Source organism: Cebus imitator, unplaced genomic scaffold, assembly GCF_001604975.1.
Source record: "Cebus imitator isolate Cc_AM_T3 unplaced genomic scaffold, Cebus_imitator-1.0 Scaffold228, whole genome shotgun sequence".
Classification (NCBI taxonomy): Eukaryota; Metazoa; Chordata; class Mammalia; order Primates; family Cebidae; genus Cebus; species Cebus imitator.
The window spans coordinates 3,150,030-3,157,086 of NW_016107543.1; the positions used below are offsets into that span (position 1 = coordinate 3,150,030).

Consider the following 7,057-nt stretch of genomic DNA (forward strand, 5'->3'; position numbering starts at 1 on the left):
TTAGTAGAGACGGGGTTTCACCATGTTGACCAGGATGGTCTTGATCTCTTGACCTCGTGATCCACCCGCCTCGGCCTCCCAAAGTGCTGGGATTACAGGCTTGAGCCACCGCACCCGGCCTTCAGTTGGCCTTTCATAGCAGTCTCCCCACTGGCATTCCTGCCTCCAACCTGGCCCCATTAATCCATCTGCCATGCTGCAATCAGAGGTATCTTTCTAGAATACCAAGAATATCTTGGTCTTCTCTGCTGAAGCCTTTCAATGGTTTCTGTTGAGAAAATCTAACTTTTTCCAATACATAATTAAGACCTTCACAAATTGGCCCGTCAGCTTGACAGCATCGCCTGGGGAAGTAGTTCTTTGCAGGACCATTTTGGAAATGTCGTCGTCCATCTATCACAATTATAAGAACATGCTACTGGCATTTGATGGGCAGTGGTCAGAGATACCGGAGTGCTGCAATACAAGGGACACCCAACCAAGAATCATCCTTGGGTTTGAGATGACCCTTTTTTTAACTTTTTTTCCAGAGTCTTGCTCTGTCGCCCAGGCTACAGTGCAGTGGCACAATCATGGCTCACTGCAACCTCTGCCTCCTGGGTTTAAGCAATTCTCCTGCCTCGGCCTTCTGAGTAGCTGGAAGTATAGGTGCCCACCACCATGTCCAGCTAATTTTTGTTTTTCATATATATATATATATATATATAGAGAGAGAGAGAGAGAGAGAGAGAGAGAGACAGAGTTTCACTCTTGTCACCCAGGCTGGAGTGCAGTGGTGTGATCTTGGCTCACTGCAATCTCCACCTCCTGGGTTCACGCGATTCACTTGCCTCAGCCTCCTGAGTAGATGGGATTATAGGCACCTGCCACCATGCCTGGCTAATTTTTGTATTTTTAGTACAGACGGGGTTTCACCACGTGGGCCAGGCTGCTCTCGAACTCCTGGACTCAGGTGATCCACCCACCTCGGCCTCCCAAAGTGCTGGGATTACAGGCGTGAGCCACTGCGCCTGGCCCCATATGACTTTTTTTTTTTTTTTTTTTTGAGACAGTCTCCCTCTGTCCCTCAGGCTGGAGTGCAGTGGCGCAATCTTGGCTCACTGCAACCTCCACCTCCCAGGTTCAAACGATTCTTCTGCCTCAGCCTCCCAAGTAGCTGGGATTACAGGTGCCTGCCACCATTCCTGGCTAATTTTTTGTATTTTAGTAGAGATGTGGTTTCACCATATTGGCCAGGCTGGTCTTGAACTCCTAACCTCAGGTGATCTACCCATCTCGGCCTCCCAAAGTGCTGGGATTACAGGTGTGAACCACTGTGCCCAGCCTATTTGTCATTTTTATAATCAAGACATCATATTGATTTGTTTTTTGAAATTATGTGTCCAGGCATGTTATATTATCTGTTAATTTCACAGATAGTAGTGTTGCAAAATATTGGTTATAAAAAAGGAACACTGAGGCCGAGACAGGCGGATAACAGGGTCAAGAGATCAAGACCATCCTGGCCAACATGGTGAAACTTTGTCTCTACTAAAAATAGAAAAATTAGCTGGGCGTGATGGCATCAGCCTGTAGTCCCAGCTACTCGGGAGGCTGAGGCAGGAGAATGACTTGAACCCTAGGGGTGGAGGTTGCAGTCAGTCGAGATTGTGTCACTGCACTCCAGCCTGACAACAGAGGGAGACCCCATCTGAAAAAAAAAAGAAAAAGAAAAAGAAAAACGAGGAAGAGGCAGAGGATAGGAACTGTTGTATAGGGTACATTGCAGTGATAGAAGTCAGGTCCTCATAATGTAGAGTGAGTGAGGAGGGGACAGGCAGGAGATGAGGGTGAAGAGCTGGGAGGCTCTGGTAAGTTTAGACCCACTGTCTCCCTGGCTCCATTGCCCCACCTATGGGCATGCAGGATGTAGACAGCTGAAAATCTCTACCTTGTGTCTCTGATCCCATGCCTGCAATGTGTTCCCTGCCTTCTCTAATTAGTAATAAAATTCCATTCATCCTTCAAGGTCCAGCTCCAAACCATTTAGGAAACCTCCTTCCATTCTTTGGCAGGAATTAATCGCTCCCTTGTCTGATATCCGACAGCACTAGTCACATGCTGACTTGTGTCTCAACTAGCTGTTTATGCACCAGTCTACCCACCAATGTAGTGAGTTCCCTGAGGGCAGAGGCTCTGTCTTAGTCACCTCTGTAGCCATCTCTTGGTGTTTAGCAGGTACTCGACGTGACATTTACTTGACTAGTGGGTGGTGCCTAGTACTACTCATGGCAGAACAGAAGGAAAACAACAATAATAACTTACGGTCTATTACATGTTTTCCCATTCATTACCTGATTTTAGCCTTCCAGCAACTCTATGAGACAGACGGGACAGGTACTATTAGACCCATTTTACGGATAGGGTAGCTGAGGCCCAAGGGCACACAGCTTGTAAATAATGGTGACTAAGTCCCAATCTTGTCCCCTTACTTCGGATTCTGTGCTAGGAACGGAATTAAACGGAAGAGTATTTTGAAGCTATAAGAGAAAGCGCTTTTCTGGGTAGACTAGGGAGACATCCTTAGCTGTCAGGGGTTAACAGCAGCTCCATCAAGGAGGGCACAGGATTTCTCTCTCTGGCCCAAGCAGCTGGAGGAGTCCATAGCACCATCCTACAGCCCTGGAAGCTGGAGGAAACCCCAGCCCGAGAAAGAAGAGACCAGGGTCAGGTGGCTAAGATGACGTAAAGGATGACTGTGAGCAGAGGCCTGCCTCTGTTGCTATGCCAACCGGAGCTTGACTACTTGGACTTTGCAAGGTTGGCTGAGGCAGGTTCTTGGCTAACTCGAGATTAGGGAAGGATATTTAGCAGGGAGGGTGTGTGCGTGCAGCGGTTAAAGACGAAAGGAGTATATTCTAAAATGACTGTTTAGCTCAGTGGTTCTCCACTTTGACAACACGTTAGAATCACCTGCACAATTTCCTCATGCCTACACTGCACCCCAGAATTAAACTAGAATTTCCGGGAGTGGGAACCAGGCATCATAGTTATTTAAATCTTGCCAGGTGATTCCAATTGCAGCTAACGTTGCAAATTCTGCTTTTAGCTGGTAAGCGGAATTCTTGCGACCTTCCCAAGATGGCAGCCACTCACCCGCTTCCGCCTGTACGTGCGCCAGCAGGGGGCGGGCTTCCCAGGGGCGCATGCGTCTCGCCTCTCCTCACTCCCTGCTCCCTCCTCCTTTTTCCCCCTCCTCCATTTTGTTCGCGGACGCTGGGGACGGTGGGAGCAGATCCATTTCCGGGTTGGCAAAAGGGGCGGCGGCGGCGGCGAGAGGGAGAGCTTGCCGGGGGGCGAGCTGTACAGGAAGAAGCCGGAGCGTAGGCGGTGGAGGATTCGCTCCCAGAGCAGCTGCGGCCAGGTTGGAAAGAGGCCAGGGCGGCTGGGTCCGTCGCTGAAATGACCTGCGGACCTGCCTGGGAGGGAAAGTCGGGGAAGGGGGGTTCGGGGCGGGGCTTGAGGAGAGGGGGGCATTGGAGGAGGGGCCGGAGGGGGAGAAGGGTCTTGGGGGCGGGGCCTGAGGGGCGGGGGCCTAGGGGCTGGATCGGAAGAGCCTGGAAGAGAGAGGGCGTGGGGAATCTCGGGTGGAATGGTGGGGTATTGGTCTGGGGCGAGTGTGTACTGGGAAAATGGGGAGGAATCATTTTGAGAGACAGGTAATAAGGGCTCCTGAAGGACTGGGTGAGGTAAGGAGGCAACTCAGGGTGAGGAACGAGATAATCGTGCGCGAAAAGGGGGACGGGAACGGAGGACCTGTTGGAAACAGCTAATTAGCAGGATGCTGTGGGTGAGTAGCCCAGTGTGACATTTTGGGGATTGAGGTGAAAGGTAGAGGTTTGGAAGATGGCTAGGGAAACTGCTTACACTAGAGGGAATCTTGAGAGCGTTGGGAATCTTGAGAGCGTTTGTTGAAAAGGAATCAGAATAGAGTTAAAGGTTGGATTGAGAATGTTGAGATGCACATTGGAACGTCTAGAGTTGAGGGTTCATGTTGAAGTGGTGTGAAATGAGGGAAGATGGAATTTCTTTTTTTTTTTTTGAGTTGGAGTCTCGCTCTTGTTGCCCAGTTTGGTCTTGAACTCCTGGGCTCAAGCGATCTTCCCACCTCGGCCTCCCAGAGTGCTGGGATTACAGGTGTGAGCCACTGCGCCAGGCCACAATGGAAATCGTAAAGTGTTCAGCATTGCAGTGTGTATGGTCGAGTTTTTGATCAGGAAGGAAAGTTCTTTTTTTTTATTCTTTTTTTGAGACGGAATCTCGCTCTGTCATCCAGGATGAGTACAGTGGTACAATCTCGGCTCAGCACAACCTCCGCCTCATAGGTTCAGGCGATTCTCCTGCCTCAGTCTCCAGAGTAGCTGGGATTACAGGCGTGCACCACCATGCCTAGCTAATTTTTGTATTTTTAGTAGAGATGGGGTTTCACCATGTTGGTCAGGCTGGTCTCAAACTCCTGACTTCAGGTGATTCGCCGGCCTTGGCCTCCCAAGTATTGGGATTACAGGCATGAGCCACCTCGCCTGGCTGGAAAGTTCTTAGATAACATTGGGGCAAGGAGCTGGTATGTGATGGAATTACGATTATTATTATTTTTTAAGAGACGTGGTCTCACCTTGTCACCCAGGCTGGAGTGCAGTGACATGATCATGGCTCCTTGAAGCCTCGACCTCCTGGGCTCAAGTGATCCTCCTGTCTCAGCCTTGCCAGTAGCTGGGACCACAGGTGGGCCCACTACTCCCACCTAACGTATACATATATAGGTTTTTTTTTTTTTTTTTTTGTAGAGAAGGAGTCTTGCTGTGTTCCCCAGGCTAGTCTGTAACTCCTGGTCTCAAGTGATCCTCTCACCTCACCCTCCCAAAGTGCCAGGATTACAGGTATGAGCCACTGTGCCTGGCCCAGAATTTGTATTTTTTTTTTTTTTTTTTTTGAGATGGAGTTTCACTCATGTTACCCAGGCTGGAGTGCAATGGCGCGATTTCGGCTCACCGCAACCTCCGCCTCCTGGGTTCAGGCAATTCTCCTGCCTCAGCCTCCTGAGTAGCTGGGATTACAGGCACGCACCACCACGCCCAGCTAATTTTTTGTATTTTTAGTAGAGACGGGGTTTCACCATGTTGACCAGGGTGGTCTCGATCTCTTGACCTCGTGATCCACCCACCTCGGCCTCCCAAAGTGCTGGGATTACAGGCTTGAGCCACCGCGCCCGGCCCCGTATTTTTTTTTTAAGACAGGGTTTCACCACATTGGTCAGGCTGCTCTTGAAATCCTGACCTCAGGTGATCCGCCGGCCATGACCTCCAGAGTGCTTGGATTACAGGCGTGCGCCACCATGCCCGGCCAGAATTTGTATTTTTTAAAGGACTTCAATAATCTGTTACTGCTTTGGGCTCTCCCAGGGTCTCCATTCCTTTTTCATGCTGTTATTTTTGCCTTACAGTTTTGGTTTTTGACTGTCTTACTGAATGTTTTTGGCTATTCTGTTCTCCTTTTACAAATCAGAAGAGAACCTCAGGGAATAAGGAAGGTTTTGGCCTACCTATGGATTTACCTTCAAGGCAAATCATTAAACTTTCATTTTTTTTCCCTTTTGAAATATAGGTCTCATCTGTCCCTGCCTCTAAAAGCTTGTGTTAACACATGGGGTCTTTAAGTGGTTGCATAGAAGTGATCTCTGAAAAACGAGATTGAGATATTAATATTTAGAAGATAGACAATGGTACACCTGCCTGTAATCCCAGCTTCTTGGGAGGCTAAGGCAGGAGGATTGCTTGAGCCCAAGAGTTTGCCCATTCTGGGCAACATAGCAAGACCCTGTCTTTTAAAGAAAAAGAAGGCTGGAGACAGTAGCTCACTCTGGTAATCCCAGCACTTTGGGAGGCCAAGGCGGGTGGATCACCTGAGATCAGGAGTTTGAGACCAGCCTGACCAACATGGTAAAACCCTGTCTCTACTAAAATACAAAAATTAGCTGGATGTGGTGGCGGGCCCCTGTAACTCAGCCTCTTGGGAGGCTGAGGCAGGAGGATCACTTGAGCCCAGGAGGCAGAGGTTACAGTGAGCTGACATCATGCCAGGCAGTCCAGCCTGGGCAATAAGAGTGAAACTCTGCCTCAAACGGAAACAAAAACAAAAAAGGAAACATGTTTTTCTGTTTCTTCCTCTCAGCCTTATTCCCCTGTGTGTGTGTGTGTGTGTGTGTGTGTGCGCGTGCGCGCGCACGCGCTCTCACGTGCTGACCAGGGAATAATTAGTTTTGATTTGATGCATATTCGATGAGTTTTGCGCTTGTTGCCCAGGCTGGAGTGCAGTGGCGCAATCTTGGCCCACTGCAATTTCCACCTCCCAGGTTCAAGCGATTCTCCTGCCTCAGCCTCCCAAGTAGCTGGGGCTGCAGGCATGTACCACCGTGCCTGGCTGATTTTTTGTATTTTAGTAGAGATGGGGTTTCACCATGTTGGTCAGGCTGGTTTTGAACTTCTGGCCTCAAGTGATCTGCCTACCTTGGCCTCCCAAAGTGCTGGGATTACAGGTGTGAGCAACCACCCGCAGCCCTTGTGGTGGCTTGACAGACACTGACTTTCTTCATGGATTCTTTGAGAATTCACTGAAAAATAATATTTTGGACAGTTGAGCCTTATACTTAGGTCTAGTTGCTGTGTCCTTGTCAGTTGGTAGAGATCAGTGTGTTTGTGGACAATTTTAAATTATTTTTAATCCTTTGAAACCCCGACTGTTTCAGCTTTTTCTTTGGGTAAAATACTCTGAACACTTTACTCGTAAGTGAACTTGTTTAGCTTAGAAAAAGAGTTCCTGAAAGTCTTGGGAATTTTTTCTTTCTAAGAGACAGGTCTCACTCCGTTGCCCAGACGGCAATGCAGTGGTGCGATCATAGCTCACTGCAATCTTGAACTCCTGGGCCCAAGTGGTCCTCCCGCCTCAGCCTCTTTGAGTAGCTAGGAGTTTTGGCATTTCTAAGGATGTGGATTTGCTAAAAAGGGGGCATTTCTAATTC

The 7,057-nt window shown here is 49.0% G+C and overlaps 1 protein-coding gene across 3 annotated transcripts in view; it reads left to right on the forward strand.

Moving 5' to 3' along the window:
• Positions 1-3,221: 3,221 nt before the first annotated feature.
• WIPF2 (WAS/WASL interacting protein family member 2) overlaps positions 3,222-7,057 on the forward strand; it is a 59,830-nt gene continuing 55,994 nt past the window's right edge. Inside the window, exon 1 of one of the 3 annotated variants that reach the window (XM_017497129.2) lies at positions 3,222-3,428. The gene's annotated coding sequence lies outside the window, so the exon portion shown is untranslated. Of the gene's footprint in view, positions 3,429-3,578; positions 3,729-7,057 lie in introns of those variants that run through there. The other 2 variants (XM_017497128.2, XM_037727388.1) reach the window with 2 other exon arrangements.